A 22,921-nucleotide genomic window follows, 5' to 3' on the forward strand; every position below is an offset into this window, starting at 1 on the left:
TTTCATAAAGTCATTCATTAATGTAGAACAATGAATGTAAAATATGGCTTTACAAAGAACTCATTACTACAGATCCTAATGTATTCGTGGTTTTAAAATTATAATTAATAAATATTTTAAAATTGTTTATGACAATTATAGTGGGCTAGGGAACTTATCTCACTGCATACATTTAAAAAATAATAGGACAACACAGAGAGTGACAGGACCGAAGTAGTTTTTTTATAATATTAGAATTTATATTTTACTTAAAATTATAAGGTGTTGAGTTTTCACCATATATTTTTACCTAGAACTTGGTGAATAGAAGAATAAATCTTTGCTAATATTAACTGAAGGAGTATCCAATGTTTCTATTCCAGATATATATGCTAAGTAATAGCATTGAGCATGTTGAGAGATGGCATATATATTAGGAAATGTAAAAGCTTCTTTGCTATACAGTTACAGGGCTTTCTGCCATCACCAAATTCCCCAGAAGATGTCAATGCAAGGCTGTAAAAAAATTATTCTTCAATCTTAAACTAAACTAAATCGTTGAAAATCTCTAAGGACATGCATGTTTGGTGCACATGTCAACATCCTACTGTGTGTATGCAGTTAAGTATTGTTAGGCAAACAAACTATGAGGAACAAATAGGTATATTTCAGAAAATGTTTTAGAAAAAAATTTATATTACCATATAACTTAAATAATACAACTTATATAAAATAAGTCTGTAAACATTTAATTATCTAAAATAACTTTAATTTTATCTATATCAGAGATTTCAGAATTAGGAGAAATTCTAAGAAGCATATTTAAAATATTAAAATTGATTTCTGCTTTCAGAAGTATTTACAAGTATCAAATGTGGCCAAAGGCATGGAACACTGAAGTATGTTTTTTTCTGCAATTAAAAGTAGTTTGAAACACTTAAGACAATTTAAAAAAATATGTTTAATGTGTAACTTGAATTTTATTATTGGGGGATTTCTTATGAATATTCACTTCCCATAATTTTCTCCTTACCTGCACTACCTTCATTTCTGTTCATATTCTTCCCCCTCTTCAAATCATGGCTTTTTATTCCGTAATTAGAATTGTTACACACATGCATGTAAAATTCACAAATGCAAGACGAGTTTTATGTAATTTATGAGATTATGTAAATCTTGTGATTGGCCAACTATTAAGGGGCTCTTTGCTGGAGAAGACAAGTTTTCACTTTTTTGTCTATTAATTGACTCTAGCTCTTATTCCAGGAGTGATGCATTTGAAACTTCTCTGCCCATATTAGGATATCAATTGATGACATGTTTTCCTCTTGTTTGGGTGCCATATTGTTGAGATATCCTCGGTAAAACTTTACTGTCATATATAAAAAGCCAATTCTTTTCGTTTTAATTACATTCATTTATTTTTATGTAAGGATGATTGAGATTGGTGTGACAGGGCACATGTGTATAGATGTGGGAACAACTCCTGTCAGTTGGTTCTCTTTTTCAATCATGACAGATCTGGAAATGAATTCCATTCCTCTGACTTGGTGGCAAGCACTTTATCTCACTAGCCCTATAAAAGACATATTATTTAGAAGATGATATCTTACAATATATGAAAAAGAATATTCAAAATGCATAAAATTTTCTAACTAGAAAAACCATACATAGTTAAATACAATACACAGATGAAATCAACAATGCTTACATGTTTAACTAGAAAAAGTAGCAACATGGTTTTTTTAGTATTTTCCAAACTTGATAAACACTAAGCAATGCTTCTATTTACTCAGAGTAAGTGCATGGACTATAACAAAAAATTGCAATTTTTCAATAAAATTAAAACTTTGTACAATCCCTTATAATCAACAATACTAAATGTATTGATATTGAGCTCATATGTATGAACTGTGGATATCTTACAAACTGCCAGACTAGTTTCCCTACAATACACTACTCGTAGGTCTGTCTCAAAGCAGTTTTTTCAAGATGAGCATGATAATCACGGGAAATATTAACAGCATTGTAGCATACTTGGTTTGTGAAAAGATTGTGAATTGTGAGAAACAATGTTAAAAATACTATAAAATCACAACAGAGAGGGAATCATATTTGGAAAAGCTTTGGAACGTGGTCTGTTTTGTCTATACAGCCTGCTTTCTCATTTCCCACTGCTTTCTATATTATTCTGGATGCTGGTTAATGCTTAAATGGATCATTTTTCATGCTTATGTGCATCTGAACAATTTATTAGACACATCCATTCTAAAATATAATATATGAGTAAATAGATGTTATTGTTAATCACAGTAGGCATTTATGTACAGATACATGTTAATGTACATTTTCACGTTTTATTTGAGACAACTTAGTTCAGTACAACTTTGATGTTTTCTATAGTTCATGTTATTTTAGATAACACTTAAGTTTTAAAAGCTGACATTTAAATATTTTATTCCTTGTATTTAATATGTGCATTCCTAATTTCTTAGACTACCTTATCATCCTGACACATATAAGAAATATCTTTGTGGGATCAGTATATGAAATGACAAACACATAGAATTGAAGTTTTCAGGAACAGTTCATTCTAGTCCTCAAGGGTAGAAAATGTAGTACCTATAGAAACTCCAGTAAGACCTTGTGTAGTGGAAGTCAGACTCAGTAGAAACAGGATCAAAAGAACTCTTTATAAAAGCATGGAGTCACAATTGTGAATGTGTTCTCAGTACCTATATTCATGGTAAAATACAATTGTTTTATTTTTACCATAACATTACCTATAAAATTACCCAAATAACTAAATATAGTAAGCTTCATAAAGACCAAGTTATTGAATAACCAAACAATATGCATAGCAATGCTCTTAAACCAGTGCACTTTGTCCATATATTCAATTTCACTGTGTTCCTTAACAGATTTTGGTTAAGATTTATGTACAATGTACAATGCTGAACCATTAAACTTAGAGGTAATTTACATTCTCATGATGAACTCCAATGTAACACATTAAAAATAGGCTATTCGGTGAACGTTTTATGTTGCACAAGAAAATGTTTTACTGTATTTAATTAGAAAACTAATTAATAGTCAAGAATTTTGAAATAGATATTCTCCCATTCTAGAGAATAGAATTATATGGTTAAATAAATTATTTAATCCTAAGGTATCAAGATGAATATTCATATATACACATAGTTAATGAAAGAATATTTTTACTTCCTCAGCATGCTTAATCTGTACTAAAAACAAAGTTAATATTTGGCTGCAGAAATATATAGGAGAAAGAAGTAAGATGTCTGGTTCAGATTCAACTAATAGTGAAAGGTCAAGCTTATCTTTCAATATCTACAAGAATGGACTGTGAAACTTACATTTATTTTTCGAAAGGTTAGATAATACACATCTCCTTCTGAGCATTCATTTGTTCAGCTACAGTTTTAGTAGAAATTAATAATATGATGAAGTTATTTTTGGGAAAATACTTAGAAATGTAATGATTTTTGTTTAATGATGTCTTGGAATATCAAATGATATAATTTTTGAAATGATGGTTGCATTTGAATTATATTCTGCTCTTAAAAGACGTTAGAAGGTGCTTGCTCTGAACACTAGTGATTTTTATCAATGTATATATTGCCTGTTTTTATTTACTTATTTATTGCTAATAAGTTGTATGCCCGAACGTACAGCAGTCGAACATACTGTGCTATTGAGTTTTATTCTGGAATCCTCTAAGGGCTATACTCTGAAGCCACTTTAGGTTTCCTACATTATTTCATCTTAAAGGGATCAGAAAGGAACTTTCAAAGGGCAACATGAAAGTGACATAAGGCATTCAATTCAAATGATACAGAGATGATTTTATGAAGAACATCAAAGTCCTCCATACTCTATTTGTTTTACACACACACACACACACACACACACACACACACACACACACTGGCAGGTACAGGTAAAAGCTAGTTGAACCTGATACTGCAATATGAACAGGATGAGACAAACCCTTATTTATTTTTATTTTATATGAGTGATGTTTTATAATTTGGAAAGAAAAAATTTTATATAAAGACAGTTAAAATGCAATTGTATTCTAAAATAATAAACAGTATTAAAGTTGGTGACATGATATTTGTGTTTATATTGATTAATATTAGTACTTTTCATGGTTTGTCGTAGATATTTTTGATCCTTATAATATTTGTTCAAAAATTGTTAGAAGAGATATATTGTGTGTGTGTGCGGGGGTGTGGATATGTATGTGTGTATGACAGAGAGAGAGAGAGAGAGAGAGAGAGAGAGAGAGAGAGAGAGGAGTATGTGGTGTGTGTGTGTGGTATATTTGCTAATTTTAAATTTTCGACAGACTCAAGTTAAATACCATTAACATACATACTAATGAAGTTTGACATTATTCTTTGCCCAAATAAGTTATTCATTCTTTGTATGTTTTAATTCAGATCCTGCTTTCTTTCTATTTTTACATTCAATAGTCAAACACTTTCACTATTTTTATGGTGATACAGCTTGCTGTAGGTTCCTTGAAGGTGTTTATAATTAATTTAATAATAACAACAAATGTAAATTGAAAACTTATTTCACTACCCAAATTGTATTGAACACAGAGTTTAAAATTATCCAATGAATAGAGGCCCAGGGAATGTCATTCCATGACATAGTACCTATTTTGCATTTACAGAGCTTTAGGTTTGACCCTTAGCACTGGAAAATGAAAGCCTACAAACAAAAACATAAGATACTTGCAACTGGTTTATGGAATGATTTTGAAAGGCTGTGGAAGTTTGGGCTAGGAAAGGGCTCTCTCTCCCAGCAAAAGTCTCCAGAGTATGCTCTATGTAGAGATTTGTAGGACATTTCTTGTGAGATAATAGACAAAAACAAAGAAACAAAAACAAAATGCTGGTAGAAACAGGACCAAGGGAGGCACAGTACATGAAGTTTCAAAGGAGGAAAAAAAATGATTCAATACGAGAAATGTTTTCCTTGTAGAGTTCTGATTTATTTCATTGGATATTTCATTTACATTTTTTCCCCTTTCCCCATCTACCCCCCACCCAGGAACCCCCTATTCCACTCCCCCTCCTCCTGCTTCTGTGAGGATGTGCCCCCACCCACCCACTCCCACCTTCCCGCCCTCGGATTCTGACACACTGGGGCATCCAGCCTTCAAGGGTCCAAGGATCTCCTCTCCCACCTATGCCTGACAAGGCCATCCTCCCCTACATACATAGCTGGAGTCATGGGTCCCTCCCTATGTGCTCCCAGGCTGGTGGTTTACAAGCTGGGAGCTCTAGTTGGTTGGTATTGTTGCTCTTCTCATGGGGCCACAAACCCTTTCAGTTCCTTCAGTTTTCTCTCTAACTCCTTTATTGGGAAACCCATGATCAGTTCAATGGTTAACTTTGAGCATTCACCTCTGCATATGTCAGCCTCTGGCATATCTCTAAGGAGACAGCTGTATCAGGCTCCTATCAGCATGTACTTCCCAGCATTCACATCTTCATATTAGTGTCTACCTTTGGATGGATACCAAGGTGGAACAGTCTCCAGACAGCCTCTCTTTCAGTTTCTGTCCCACACTTTGTCTCCATATTTGCTCCCATGAGTATTTTGTTACTCCTTCTAAGAGGTTCTATCACTGCTATATTACCATTCATTCCTTTTAAAAGTAAATATGTATCCTGTTTCATTTGTATCAGAACCTTACAAGTTGTTTTCATTTGGAACTCACAGTTACAGGATCCCTTCAGCTTTTGGATAGACTTTACTTTAAACTTTTAAATACAGTTGGAATTAGTAAAGATTATGGGAACGGAAATTCTGCCATATTCCCTTTACAATTTAGATGACTCTGGCTATATGGAGAGAATTGATAGATAGTTATAGCTTATATGTAATGTGTTTAGTTATAACACTGAAGAGTTTACTGATTACAGTTAATCCTTTTAAATGATTGTTTTTATTCAACATTATTATTATTATTATTATTATATTATTATTATATTATTATTATTATTATTCAACATTTCCAAAATTTGACTCAGGTTCATTAAATTTCTCTCCACATCTAACTCAGTATCCTCATTTGTTAAAAGCAAAACAATTATAAGAATTCCTATTTAGTCTAGCTATATAATTGTGCATATGTCCCTATTCACTGGAACATATTAACCTATCTAGGGTAACAACTATTATTAAAGTGACTCTGGCTTTATGAGCAGTAATCACTTGGCAATAGCTCCTCAGCCAAGGTTAGAACTTCATGCTCACTTGTCCCCTTCATTCTGGGATGTTGTTCGGCTGGTGATTTTGAATATCCAGTTATCCATGCTGTTACAATCACTGTGGGTTCACAAGTGTGTCTGCCATGTTGTATCTAGAAAACATTTTTTCAATTCATTCTTTAATACTGTGGCTGTTTCAATATTTCTACCACATCTTTTACAATGATTCCTGAGTCTTAGGAAGAGGGATTTGACAGAAGGTCCCATTTAAGTATGAGTATTCCCTTTTCTCTTATTCTCCACATGTTATTTAATGTTGGTTCTCTGTCTTAACTGCAATCTACTGCAGAAAGAATCTCTGTTGGAGGAAGATAATGCCACATTCTAGGTGTATACTGAGAAGTTATTAGTAATCATAATCATACTAAATTTAATAGTATTTATTAAACACTACATTTAATAATATTATATTGCATGATATTGAGAGTTTCTCCACTAGGTCTCTGGTCTGCCCAGCCATAAGTTCTTATCACTTTCACATACACTTGTGTATATAAGGAGTTTAAGTAAACTTACCTTATGGTGAGGCAATAATGTCTCCTAATAGACAAATAGGCTAACAAAGAAAATGTTGCTAGGAATATTTCTTTGGTGTTGTTGGCCAGTGAGGTCCCATAGATCCATGAACATTACATGCTGTTACCAGTGTTCTTGATCATCCTCCATAATCTTGATCATAGTAATAATATGATGTTGCTGAAGAAATCATATAACTGAAACATAGAATATGAAGAAATCAAACTAGTACTGACATGGGAGTTTTATCACTACTGGCAAGCTTTCCTAGTGTTGAGTAATGTAATACATGATACTGGAAGAGAAAAATCTCATCAGTCTTAAACACCTTTAAATCTGGTGAACTAAGATATTGACTTACATGGCAAGATATGTCCACTGTTGAATTAGTGGCATGAAAATCATGGGAATAAACAAGTACTTTCTGATTGTTTTTTTGTCCATTCTACTAGGTTATATTAATTGAGATGAGAAGACTCTACTACATGGAATACCATTTGATGGGCTGTGACCTTCAAACTCTGGACAACAGTCCAGATTACCTTACATGGATAGTTGGTTTTCAAAACGTCATAAGTCCATAGAATTGACCTTACAAATATTTATATATTAATGTTCATTTTGATTAGAGACCTGTCTGCTCCTGACAGCTTCCTGTCATGGATTCTAAGAAGAAATTGAGCATCCTTGGAGTTACTCGAGTTGTGTGGAGACAGCCACTAGGCAAGACTTACCTCTTTCGATCTATAAATAAAATATTTTAAACTACATTTTTAATTTTTGGTAAATTTTATGCAACTATACTAAATTTCTATCACATCTACTATGCCATATCTTTTCTTCTATTTTTTCATGTCCCACACAACTTTTTTGAAATTATTTACCTCATTTTAACCTACTAGTCCTGAATGTACTTGTTTAACTATATATACACATGTAGTCATATTACACACACATATACATATATATGATCCATTTATTATCGTATGCATATATGTGTTTAGTACTGAGCGCCTGTATAATTTATCAGCACTTATCTTGAGCTCTCATCAGCCATAACCTGCTTTTAGCTCTTCATCTATAGGTCAGGCCATGTGAGATTTTTCTCCTACCCACATGTGACATCTCAATTAGTATTGTTCTTAAGCAGATCTTCTTTTTGTAGTCATTTTTTTATATTTCTATGACTATAACTTTCCTTTTATATACAGAAAAACCTATCTCACAGTAGATATTCATGTCTTCCATCTCTGACTATCAGTTCCTACATGTATGATGTTCACTGACCCTTAGGCATAGCTAGGAAATAACTTATTCTTGACATAAAATGAGATCTATTATTTAAGTTCATCAAAGTAAATTAGGACCATAAGAGCACATATACATCTTAAAACCATGCAGAGAACTTGTGAAAATCACCAGTTTGAAGAAAGCATACAATACCCACTCTTGGACGTTATAAAGAGGGAGAAATATATTACTGTATGGACAATGGCCTCCATTTTCCTGTTATCTGACCACTTGGTAGATGCATCAAGGTATGTGCATTTTCTACTTTGAGAAGTAGAAAAGAGCTGGCTGTCTTTTGCGTGTTATCATGCCTTAGTCCACACTGTTGATATGCCCTACTAAAATTACAATATGTCTGTTTCCAGTTTATACATCTGGACTTGTCACCCATCTAACTGTCCATTTGTACACCTGGACCTATTATCCTTTGAGTTGTCTACCTGCCTGTCTAGATCTGGATCACTTATTAGGTGCTATGGTATATACATTCCCTGATCTCAGTTCTCTATTTGAGCTGGATTCTAATATTTGGCCCTACATTGACTCTGTTCTTTGACTTTATGGCACAACAGGAGAAGTCAATAGCCTTCACTCTCTTATTCACTCAAAGGCTCTAGGTGCCACTTCTGGCTTTGGTTCAAGCTGCTTAACTATTCTTTCAAGCATACTTGTGCCTCTTAAATCTTTATATGTACTCTGGAACCAATCTATACACATAAGTGCATTTACTAATAAATGGAAATATAAAGTGTGGTATGTAACGTGTAATGTGACTCTTAATCATGAAAATTAAGACTAAGATAAAAGAATTTGTTTATCTTGCCTACATATGAGTGGAAACTGTAATTAATTAACAAATTGTTCCCAATGAAAACCAACATAGCCCTGTGAATTTGTTTTTATTCAGTAAATTTCACTACTAAAGAAGAAGAGAAACCTATATATCCATGTTTCTGAAAGAGGAACTTAAATGACTTTCTCAAAAAACAAAACTAACAACAACAACAAAGAAAAAACATCTTCTATATATCTCTCTAGTCTCTAAATTCATCTTTCAGTATTCCCTTGACCTCTATAATGAAAGTCTCCATTTATAGGTTCTACAACTATTTTAACCTTTTATTTTTTTTAATTATTTATTTCTTTTTTTTCTAATTGTATTTATTTTGCACATGTGTTTATTTATTGCATCCTCTCCTGGAAATAGTGGGACCAAGATCTTGTCAGGTTTTGTTGTTGTTATTGGTGTTACAACATAAAGAATTTTGCTTGAGTCATTTACCTAATTATTGAACAAATTAGTAAAAGAATACTTGATTGCTTTCACAAGCTTTTCAAATAATGAATAAATGTTACCAAGATTACATTTTCCCTTACTGTCCTAATTCAAGTCTACAGCGCTGTGGTTTGTTCCGAAGCAGTGTCATTGTCTAATTAGCATCATTGGCTCATCACTGTTTTACTCAGTTCCACTATGAGAGGAAAGTGAGTTATACTTTTTAAAAACATTGAAAGGCTTCGAGTAATTTCTCCTAATAACAGCACTTTTAAAGGACATAAGCCCATTTCTATATTACAACATTTTTTTTCAAAGAATGAACTTCATTGACTTTTCATCCCATGATCCTTTTCAGAATGATTTTAGTAGTACAGCCAGTGAACCTTAATTACTGCTCCATATTGTCAATCTGCTCCCTCACATATGTGAACATTTTCTCACACAGCAAACTTAACTTTCCTTTTTTTTTTTTTTTTTTTTTACTAACTAGAAAACCGTTTCATACAGTCCAAATCTTGTCTTGTGTTTCTTATTCTATATTCCAAACTTTTTCAGGAACCACTATTACACACTTCCTTTATTTCACAATACAATATTACCACCACTACAACCATTACAATGCTCTCATCTTTGCTGATTTTACAGGTTAGTGTCAGGTACAAAAAAACTAAAATTTTGTCCATTAGTTGAAGAATGGCAAACGGAGGGAAAATAAAGTATAAGAAATACAGAAAATATTTGTACACTCTGGTATAATATTAAAATACAACAACAGTGCTCATCTGAGTGCTTGGCAAATAAAGTAGTCAACATGTGCAAGAAAGGTTAATAAATAATTCCAAAATTCAGTTTCTGTATTTTCCTAGGATTTCAAAAAAAGAAATTTCTTGTTTTATGCTTTGTTAAGACCGATGATAAAATTTCATACTGAAAACATTAGAAAGACTGCACCTAGTGAGTATGTAGGTTAGCCAGGAAGTCACCTGAACTTAGTTTATTGGTACACTTATAAAACCTATCAGTCCAAAGAGATATATACCATCAAGACAACGGGTCAGGCAGCTTTTGAAGATGTTGGACTACAAGGCAATTTTCTGGTACAAGAGGCATAAAGTTCAGATATCTTACTTAGTAGCTCAGGAACATCGAAAGAGCCTGAATTCACAAGCATCCTGTCAGTTACAACACTAAAACTTGTCTGTTAGGTCCATTTCCTGTTAACAACAAGAATTATATTACAACTGTCGAAACTATAAGCCTGTAGCAAGTTAAATCCTCCTAGAATACTTTTAAGAATAAATACACTGCAGGGAGTTATCAAAGGGTTTCTGTAATGAAGAGAAAGATGAATGGGAATGTCAAAAAGAAGAACAAGTCCATATCCTTTCTCCTTCAGGCAGTGACTTCTGCTTTGTTTAGAAACTGTTTTATTTAGTCTTGTGTCCAGATTTAGAACAATTGATTGTACATATTAAATGCAAAATAAATATTTTTTCTACTGAAATATTAAAAAGAATTGGACCACTAGTGATTTTTGCCTTCTGAAACCTTACCCTAGGGACATACTATATAGTTAAGAAACACCACAATGGTGGCTCTAAGAAAGACTGCCTGGCATATATGCATGGTATAATAATTGGTGAGAAAATAGGCGATGAATTTGAAGTGGAGCTAAGAGAGAGGCATGGGAGGGCTTCAAGGGAGAAAAAGAAAGGGAGAAGTATTGTAACTATACTATAATCTCAAAAGCAGGGAGCATAAAGAAAGAATGAATGAGTGAATGAAAAAAAAACAAAAAGTAAGGCAGAATGAAAATAAGTAATAAGATAAATGAAAATAAGATAAGATTGTCTTATATATTTCACTTGATATATTTTAAACCTGTATTCTCGAAGCTATAATTGTAATACAATAAATATATTTGATTCCAGAAGAAAAATATGATAAGGGTGAAAAGATAAGAAGGAAAAAGCCTAATGTAGGAAAGAAATTATAACATCATTCTTAGTCATATTTTACTGTTATTTTAGTAAGTTTTAAAACTAAGAGTAGGTGTATACTGGATTTCATTAAATTACAAGACTGAGTGCTCTTCATAATGTGATGTGTGGTTATGTTGGATGGTATGTTTTAATGCTCATAATAGTAGATCCAATTTGGTAAATGAAAATGAAGCAAAATTTACACATTTAACAAAAGGATAAGTTGTTCATAAATAATGATCAGTTACAAACCCATGATCATAAAGTTGATCAAAGAAATACAACAGGTTCCAAAATACCCAAGTAACCCTGCCTACTGTTATTGGTACTTGTAACCACTCCCCCAGATTTGATTGTACGACACTATTACTGAAGATCCCACAATCATTTGTCACAGAAGATTCAGCAATCAAATTCGTTTTAGGCACAAAACTTCCACCAGATGCTAGATTTAATATAAGTTATTATATTTGGTGTTGGAAGAAAATTTATTACCAGTATCATACAGTTGTGAATTCTGTGAGTTACAATGATAACCATTCTGGAAAGCTAGACCCAGGAGTGGTATCAATACATAAATATTAACAATCACTTTTTGATTTAATATGAGGACTACCACGCAAGGGGAAATATTTAATGGTACACTAAATCTAGCCAAGTAAGAAACCATCATTGTTGAGGAAATAGCCCATAGGGATGAATCTATTACTGTTATTCTCCAAAATTGACAAAGTATCTAATTACATCTAAATTCACATCTTTGTCATTATAGACTATAGCTCTTAAACGTCATCAGAGAACTGTCTTGCAACAACTGGTATTTTACACAACATTCATAACTGGTCAATATGACTACAGTAATCGCCTACAGTGTGATAAATCATATGTGCAGATCTCTATCATACCTCTCCACACAAAGCTCAAGACCATTATAGAAAAGAGTCCAGAATAGTTTTAAAAGGCAGACATTTAGAGAGCTAAAGATAAACAATGTCCTTTGTATATGAGAAAACATATGTACTCACGAACACGCAATAGGTGTGGTTGCCCTCATGAGACTTGACCAAGATCAAATGAACCAATATCCTATTTCCCATATGTAAAGAGCTACTTATAGTAAAATGTCTTTTGAGTAGAGAGAGTCAATTTTCTTTATGACTCTTTTTTTCCAATGTGACACCTGATAGATGCCGCAATTTGTGCATGGCCTTATACTTACAAAAGAGAGTTCTGTAGGTTATTTATTTTGATGTATTTGGGAGGAGAAGAAGAAAGGGGCATGGATCTTGGATGAATTATGGAGAATAATGAAAAATGGATAAGATTAAAATACATATTTTATGTATGTATACTTTTCAAATAATTAAAAAAATATAATAACAAATTCCATAGACTAAATTTTTTCCATTTTTGTACTAAAAATGTCTACCTAGAGGCCAATAATCTGTCATTATTTTCTCACTTCTACATTAAGAAATAACAAGCAGATCACTAAGAATTAATCCATACTGCTAGAACTAATATTTCTTATCTTTTAAGCCAGGGATTTTGGAGATAAGTGCTTCTAAGATTCCCCGAAGAATAATCTTCTAAATTCTTCTAAATGAATGTTACTATCACTCTTAAACTAAATGACTTGTCAAATATCCACCAGATTTTAGAAAAATGTACTTGAAAAGAAATATGTGCCTACCCTCTAAGTAAAAAGCCAACCTATAAGTTCTTTGGTTTACATTTGTTGGCGAAACTTTTAAATAAATTCTTATTTTTAAAATCCTTGTTTCTGGATATTTGTGCAAGAAAAAAAAATAGACAGGAAATAATGGCTTCTAGAGAGTGATGGTCATTTTTTATTTTACCACTTGTCAGTGAACAGAATGAAATCACATCCAACTATTCATTTCCATCAAAGAAACTGAACTGTTAAGATGAAATGCTTGTTCAGAGTGCTGACTGTCAGGTTTGAGAACAAACAATAGGAAAGTGAAATCAGAAAGCAGTGTGGAGCATGCATAGCAATTTATTCAGGTAATTAGCAAGAAAATTACATTCAACTGAGTACTATAATTGTTTTGAGGTCAGTAACTAAAATTTGTAATTAAACACACTTTATTTAGTACATGAGTAGTCATGCTTTTATACTCTATCTATTGCACATCAGTGAAGTGTTAAATACAATCAAGTTAAAGGAAATGATTATTTTCTTCTCTGCTTCTGAGTAAAAGACAAACTGCCTTAAAATTAAAAATGTAGAGTTTCAGATTTCATAATCTACTATCATGTACTTAACAAGCGTTTAATATTGTCATATTAAAACTCTTTGTGAAAGAATAAATTATTTGCCTTCAGTAAATATTTCATTTGAAAATTGGTGTAATGCAAACCTTAAAGTGTTTTTTGCAATTTTTCGAAATTTGTATTTTAATTCTATTTATATGAAACTTTCAGAATTCTGAAGAATAAAATCACCAAAAATGTGATATAAATCTATCATGAATATATTCCATTCATCACTTTAAAGACACACACGCTATGTATTTTTAAAAATACTTTTTATTAAATACAAGAAAATGCACACCAAAATTTTCAGTCTTTCTGTTTCTAGAACCAAAGGTCATTAATAAACTATATCATTTTTATGACATAACTGTAGGCTATGATTCTTGTTTAAACTGATGTAAATCTCACAGGACTGAAGAAAACCGAGACTGCTACTACTGTAATAATTATAAAGGAAATACATTAAATAGCCAAATAAGTTCAGATTGTAAGACAGTTAACAGATGCTTTTCTAATAATTATATGAACATAGAAGTCTGTAATCCAATGTACAGACACTTTAAAAGCAGTTCTGCTTTTGTGTTTTAGTACTGAGGGTGTTATAGTGAAACCTTCTTCAGTCTTCCAGAATCTGGGTGGATCTGTTACCAGCCACCTACCCAAGATCAAACCCAAGGATATCAAATTGTTGTACTTGAGGTACACCTGAGACATAGTTCCATATCTTCCTTGGGCCCATACATCACTACTCTGAGTCAGAATCCAAACGAATTGGTGATGATATCACCAAGACAAACTATGATTGGAAAGATTTGAGGAGGACAGTGAAACTGGGCATTCAGTGCAGACAGACCCAGTCTGAGATGATTCTTTCTGTCTCTGTCCAAATCATCAGAGCCCCCCAGGGACAGCCTCAAAACAAAGAAAGCAAACAAAAAAACCCATTAAACACAGTGGAGCATCACTTTGAGTGATACTGTAAACATTGCTCAGAAGATGCAGTACTGGTTTATAGCTAGAGAACTTTCTGGAACTCTTATGGAAATCATGAGTATTGCATGATGTGTAGGCTGAAATGTGGATTTCTGCCATCTTAATGATGTGTTACAAGACAACAGTGATTTAGTGGGAAACTGTTTTAGCTAATATGCCACAAGGGAAAAATTAAATAAAAGATCATCTAACAACACAAACACACACACACACACATACACACACACACACATATATATATATATATATATATATAACAAATAAGTACAAAAGTAAGTAAATATATAAACAAATATCAGTGCTGTTTTCCAGTTGAAAAATAAACTGGCAAAACCAGTCTCCTGTGTGCTTTTGGTCAACAAGTTTACATTAATTTGTAATAAGAATAACATTACTAAGTATATTCTTGCTTTTGGCATTTAATGTTTCATGCAAAGGATACAAAGGAAATTTTTAAATGATTTTGAATTCATCCAATACTTATGCAAGGCTTCATGCTATGTAGGAATTTAATGTATTTAATTTGTTCAGTATTTGTGCTTTTGCATTTGTTACATAATATTTTCCTAAGATTAAGTTCTTGTGCCATTAATTTTATTTAAATAATAATAGTGTGCAATACCATTCAAGATATTCAAAATCAATACCTGTAAATTTGTACAAAATTTTATATTTGTTAGCAGCAATCATAAAATCTTCTGAAAGGACAATGGGCTAGTGTACGGAATAATGCAATATTATTGTTGGGTAAAGATTGTGCCATAAATCATCAGAAGTAAATTTTAGTATAATTAAATATGGGAGATGTGAAAGTGTGAAAATATGGAGCATCAAAAGCACAGACCACAGAATAAATTATTTCAACTAATGTAACTTCAAAATGAAGGCCACATGATAAGAAAAATTAGAGAGAATTAGAAGACAAAGTCTTTTCATTAACATCATACATATATACCTTAATAGTTAGGGATATGGTAAACAGAATGTATTCACTACTTAACGTGTATAGCATTAGGGTGTCTTCCATGTGGCATACTGAAAGGCTGGTTCTACTAGGAAAAATAAAGCATATGGATAAACTTTAAATTTTGATTTGTCTTAAAACGTTATTTCAATAATTTTACTTACTAGAAATTGCTATGTATGTTATGTGGCTACTGGCTCTCTTTGAGAGTCTTGCTCCTTTGAGCTTGTTTGAGTATTTTTGCAAGAAATATTCTACATATATATTCTCAGACTTGGTTGGAAACTGGGAGGCTTTTGAGGGTTCACAGACATAAAACAGAAATGGAGAAGTAGCCTCAATGGAGCTCTACTGGAGAACAGGATATTTTCAATATCCAGACTACTGTCATAGGTTTCAGTTTTCTGGCTCCTCATGTATTTAAGTTGAAACAGGGATGCACTTCTTTCTGTAACCACAACACATCCAGAGGATATATATTTCTAGTAATATTGTCAGCAGTTTATCTACTGAAATATACAATAAAGGTACCCTTAATCATATGACAGGAAGATAAAAGGTATATTCACCTCCTATATGCACAAGTATATTCATATTTAAATAGGTACTCAATATTCATAATTATTGTGAGTTCTTTGTTTTAACTTATGAATCCCTGAAGCCGATAAAGAATTTTCCCTCAAATTCCATAATCTCATGATTATAACTATTTTTTTTAGCTGTTCTTTGACTCAGACTTCCTATCTACAGATATTTCAGATCTTGTAATTTAAAATCTAGGCATTAAGAATAGCTGGTTTATGGATTTCCTTTTCTGTGTTTCTAATAAATCAGGGTTGAAAACCCAAAGAATACACTGTCTCCCAGGAGAATCCTGCAAGTTACCAAGACGAGACCAAAAAATATGCCAGAGATATATATTGTTGTTAGCTGGAATGACATTTTCACATAAATAACTATTACTCTCTTCAGATAAGATATATAGTTCATTAGTATGTCCCATGAGACATAGAAAATATAACATAACCTTGACATTTTCTGTCCGTCTCTCCTGATATGCGTGATGAATTCCCAAAGCAAATTGTCATCTACCATCAAAGCATAAGCAAGGACAAGGGAAGACTAAGAGGCAATTCACAGATAGATGTCACTCAATATCTGAATGCTTCCCCAGAAACATTTGTCTCATTTCAATAGTTAAATGCATTCCTCAAAGCATTATGATCTCAGTGACATTATCTTTAAAGAGTTGGAGCTGAATTTTTAGAACAACATTTACTAAGTAAACAATATATATTATGTGTCCGCTGCTGAAGAGGTTAAAGGAGAAAGGGTAGGAGCTCAAAGATTCCTAATAAACAAGTATAACTTTATTATGTCAGGCATGTACTGCTGTTAAAGTTGGTTACTGTTCACTTTTCTTGCAATCAATATTTTTCCCCATTGTATATCCTATAGGGTTTCTCTTATGCTTGATGTCTCTTAGTTAATAAGATACTTGATATAATTTTATTCACTTCTTCTTGGGCTCATGCCTTTTGAAACTAAGTTCTCTACAAAGTCAAAGTAATGATTCCTGCAAGTCTACAATTGTTCTTATCTTTTTTACAGGATATATTGATTTGTCATGGTATCTTTCAATCTATTGTTAATATCTATGGACATAGGGGTTTTCCACTTTCTTTCTTCTTCAGAATAGTCTTTGGAAAGGAACATTTATGTTTTCTCAGAGTGATAAGAATTAAAGATTATCACAATCAGAGAAAGTATCAAAAATAAAAGTGTCTAGCACCCTTTTGCTGTGTTTATTGTCGTTAGTTTCCATTTAACATAGTGGGTAAAAGGTGTAAATATATTGTTTTAGAGAGAATCTATGAATTCTTTCTACTGAATATGGTAAATAGAAAGAATATGTCAATAGCTATATTAAAACCTCAACTGAGCAGTACAGGAATTCTTTAACCCTGTATTTGCTCTTCTCTATTCTTTAAAGGGAATCTGTCTTGGTTTTGAATAGTTACTCCTCTCTTTCCCTTTCTGTACTTGTTGTTTTCTTGAAAACAATCACTGTGGTATAATCCTTGTGATTGATGGTTTGTAAGTTACATTTTCTCTAAGCAGAACAAAAGCCTAAAGTGTGGAAAATAAAGTTTTAAATGTTTAAGACAATAAACACGACTTATGAAATGGAACTTGGGAACAGTGAAATTCATAAATATTAAAGACAGTACAGTACTCCATGGTCAAATCCTAACTATATCCTCTCTGAGGAGTTAAACCCAAAGCAAAAACTTATAAAAAGAACATCAAAGACAGTGGTTTTTGAACAATTAACTGGCTAATGACAGAATTATATAGGCATAAATTTAAAAAGAATCAAAAGTAGAATGAAGAATTGGAGCAAAACAGAAAGACCTGTGAAAAATTAATTCCCAGGACAAGAATGTTCAAACATGATAATAGTATTAGGCAGGCAAAGAGAAATGTGTGTCATCCAGGACAAGAAAAGAAATATGCAAATGTAATCTTCACTCAGGGGTCTGCATGTTAACAAGCACAGCCTAGCAGCTAATCAGTCTCCAATATCCAGACTCATGTTCCCTGCTGTAGAAGTAATGACCTACATTGTACTGGTTTACTGAGATATAAATATGTAAATGGGAAGACATGAGACAATTGTAATAGGACATGTTAAGCCCTAAATATTATGAAGAATAGATGAGTGGGCTTGGGTTCTAATCCTATTTGTTTAAGAAGTTAATGATCCTCTTGGTTTAATCTTCATAGCACCTCCACTACCACTCATTAGGAAGTAGAACATGTAAAACTTTGTAATTATTTTTAATAAATTAGTCTTCATACAGGAAAAATAAAAGCAAAAAAGAATTAAGGATATATATATATATATATATATATATATATATGTGTGTGTGTATATGCATATATATATACATATATATATAATTTAGTATTATGTAATATCAACACATATAAATGAAATAAGCTGCCACCCTTTCCACTAAAGCTAACAAGATGAGTACTATAAATTTCCATGGAGAGAGAATAAATGAAGTAAATACCTAATGAATTAAGTAGAAAACTTTGTGTTTCATGGTTTTAAATATTTGGAATCCAGCTAATACTTTCTTCAGGGTGTTACATTTAGTAGGAGAGAACAGACAATCAACAATCACAAAAATGAATATCTGTTACATCTATAAAGCTATTAAAGATTATGAACAAAATTAATGACCACTTTACATAGAGGAGCACTTCTGGGACTAGAAAATATTTGTGATTCTAAAGACGATCTGATCCTCTTTCTCTACATCCTCACCTGTATGTGTTGTCACTTGAGTTTTTGATCTTAGCCATTTTGATTGGTGTGAGGTGGAATCTCAGGGTTGTTTTGATTTTCATTTCTCTAATGACTAAGGAATTTTAACAGTTCTTTAAGTGATTCTCAGCCATTACAGATTGTTCTGTTGTGAATTCTCTGTTTGGCTCTGTTACCCCATTTTTGGATTAGGTTGTTTGGTTTATTGAAGGTTAACTTCTTGAGTTCTTTGTATATTTTAGATATTAGCCCTCTGTTGGATGGAGGATTAGTAAAGAAACTTCCCTATCTGTAGGTGGCTGATTTGTCATTTTGATGATGTCCTTTGCCTTACAGAAGCTTTTCAGTTTCATGAGGTCCCATTTATCAATTGTTAATCTTAGAGCCTGAGCCATTGGTGTTCTGTTCAGGACATTTTCACCTGTGCCAATGAGTTCAAGGCTTATTCCCACTTTCTCTTTTATTAGATTTGGTGTATCCAGATTTATGTAGAGTTCCTTGATCCACTTGGACTTGAGCTTTATTCATGGTGATAAATATGGGTCTATTCTCATTCTCCTGCATACAGTCCAGGCCACCATTTAGATCAGCACGGTTTATTGAAGATGCTTTCTTTTTCTCATTATATGTTTTTGATTTCTTTGTCAAAGATTAAGTGTCCTTACATGTGTTGCTGGTGGGATTGCAACCTGGCATAACCACTCTTCAAATCAATCTGACAGTTTTTCAGAAAATTGGAAAAAGCTCTAACTGAAAACCCAGCTTGGGTATATACTCAAAAGATGCTCCACCATACTCCAAGGACACATGATACACCATGTTCATAGCAGCCTTATTTGTAATAGCCAGAAGCTAGAAATAATCCAGATGACCCTCAACAAAGATAGAAAATGTGATATATTTGCACATTGGAATATTGTTCAACTATTAAAAATGAGGACATCATGAATTTTGCAAGCAAATGGAAGAAACTAGAAAATATCATCCTGAGTGAAGTAACTCAAAACCCAAATGACATACATAGTATTTATTCACTGATTATTGAATATTAGACAAAAAGTAAGTTTTCCAAGGATACAACCCATAGACCATAAGAAGTATAACATGTAGGAAGGCCCAAGTGAGGATGTTTCAATTCCACTTAAAGGAGGAAGGAAATAATCACAGAAGATAAAGGAACAGGGGGAACTGGTTTGGAGATGGGAGTGGCAAAGGAAAGGGGTAACAGGATTAGGTAGGGGCAGGCAGAAGAGAAGACCAGAGTGTCAAGAGAACGAATGGAGATAACAGCATCGGAGGTATGGAAGTAGAGGGGGGAACCTATAGAAAACACCAGAGACCTGGGAGGTGAGAGACTGTGAGTACTTAAAGGTGGTGACCTGAGCCAAAATGTGCAACACTGGGAAGAGTGAACTCAAGGAGTACACCTCCAGTAGGTAAGTAGAACCTCAATGAATAGGACAGGGTTACTAACCCACAGTCAAATTTTCTGACCCAGTTCTTTTACTATATAAAAGAACCACAGAGACAAAAATGGAAAAGACAGTGAAAAAAAGGAAGTCCAATAACTGGCCCAACTTGGGTTCCATCTCATGTGAGGACACCAAAACTTGACACTATTACTGGCATGGCTGTCTTATGAGAGTCCCTACCAGCTGCTGACTGAGCAGAAGCAGATTCTTACATCCAACCATTGAACTGAAGTCAGGGATCCCATGGTTGAATTAGGATTGAAGCAGCTGAAAGTAGTGACCCCATAGGAAGGCCATCAGTCTCAACTCACCCAGACCCCAGGGATCTCTCAGAGACTGAGCCACCAACCAGAAAGCATACACTGACCAGTCTGAGGCCATAGCAATAAATGTAGCAGAGGTCTGTCTGGTCAGGCCTTAGTGGGAGATGTGCTTATTTCTTGAGAGACTTGAGGTGCCAAGGAAGCAGGGAGTCTAATGGAGGAGAGTACCCTTTCAGAGGCAAGAGGGATGAGAAATGGGATGTAGAACTGTGGGAGGAGGGATTGAAGGGGGCAACAACTGTAATATAAATAATTAAAATAATATGGAGAAGATGGCATTTGGTGAAAAATTGGTTACATGTATATTTGAGTAAAAGAATCCCAAACTGACAAGAACTACTACATCTGAATTTTAAAATGTCTCTGATCTGCCTCAGATAAAGATAGTACCAGTATAACTATGTGTACAGTATGCACAATAGGGTGAGAACCTAAGAGAACGATGCCTTAGTTTTGACACTGACTTCATATAGAGGGGGTCTCTTAAGGTTGATACTAGTCAAATAGATCATTCTATATTTTGCAGAAGTTAGTCTATGAAGACTATCAAGATCCTTCTCTTCTAAACACTACTGATTAGCTACTAGTAAAATACCCCAGCACTTGAAATGATATCCAAGTTTATCATTGCACGTAGTCAGATCTCTCCATGCAAATCATAATTAAAATAAGAATTCATTAAGACAAGAACTAGTGGGACATTGTGAGCAACATCATCACTCATTTAAGAAGCATTTTTCATTAATTTTTTAAAGGATGAAGACTATAATAGAAAAACACAACTTGTCAAACTTCAGGGAACAATTGATCCTTGGGTGCCCAGTTTCACTGGGAGCATCCTCAGCACAACCTCTATCCATCATGCTCAGGAAAATCATAGAAGAAGAGAAAGAATGACTATAAGGCCCACAAGACCAAGAAATCTGTTACAAGATTGTCTTCTATACACAACAGGTAATGACATTCATGAAATAACAATAATAAAACAAGAGCTATATGACAATACCACCATCCATTCTAGTGCGGGAAGAGAAATCTCACAACTCCCTAGCCATACTGATGCCAAAAGAAATATACGTGTGAACAACAAAAATTGAATGGATTCAATAAAGTCTACCCCCATCTGTGTATGTGTGTGTAACAAAAATGTAAAGATAATAAAATTAGAAATAATAGATCCACAAATTTTGCATTAAAAGTATGTATTTAGGACATAGACACTAGGAAGGAGTGCAGACAATACCATTGAGAATTCTGGCATGGAGATTTTAGGCAACTGGCAATCATAGTAGCACACAGGAATTCTGAGCAGGCAGACATGAGTTGGTTTAGCATATATATATTGTTTTTTCTGAAACTGAATATGTTATGGGAAAGATAGTCAACTGAATATTTGAGAAGTGACAAATACCATAAAATCATGTTCAACAAAAATACACATTAAGTACTTTTAAGATTTTAGGAATTTTTCTTCAATAATTTCATGTTAGCATTATTTAGGCATAAGGCTAGAAATTACCAGCTTAAATACACTACAAACATATAAGTTATTTGGATCTAGAGTATTCCAGATTCTTCTTACTTCACTTCAGTTCACTTGAAACATTCATGCTCATTTATACATAATAAAAATAATACAGGTTAAGTGAAAGTAATAATATCATACATCAACCAAAGTAATTACCATTACATATTTCTTCATAGTAATTCCTACATATCAAGTTTCAATAGCAATATTCTAAATAAATGAAAGCTTTATTTCTTAAAGCCTACAAGTAAATGTTGAACAAATTACATTTATGAACAATATGGACTAAGCAGTCTGAGTATAGATTATAGAATTGTCTGTTAATATCCTTTAAATAAACATTCTACTCACTACCATTAAAAACTTCTTACCAAGGAATCACATTTCATTATATTTTTCCAATAATTTTTTATCTGTAACACCAACTTCTGCTAGCAGGCCCTTCATTTCTGACACATACGATATAAAACAGTATGCCTAGAACTTTTTGTTCAGTTTGATCCTCTACTATCACATTTGATGTATATGATATATAATGAACAACATGTTTTTGTTTTCACATAAACATTATAATTTTATATCAATAAGGATAATTAATACAAATTCTCTAAATCAAAGTTTCTTAAAACATAACAAACCCTTGCAAAATAATGAACAGAACTATTTC

This window comes from Arvicanthis niloticus, chromosome 3 (assembly GCF_011762505.2).
Source record: "Arvicanthis niloticus isolate mArvNil1 chromosome 3, mArvNil1.pat.X, whole genome shotgun sequence".
In the NCBI taxonomy this organism is placed as follows: domain Eukaryota; kingdom Metazoa; phylum Chordata; class Mammalia; order Rodentia; family Muridae; genus Arvicanthis; species Arvicanthis niloticus.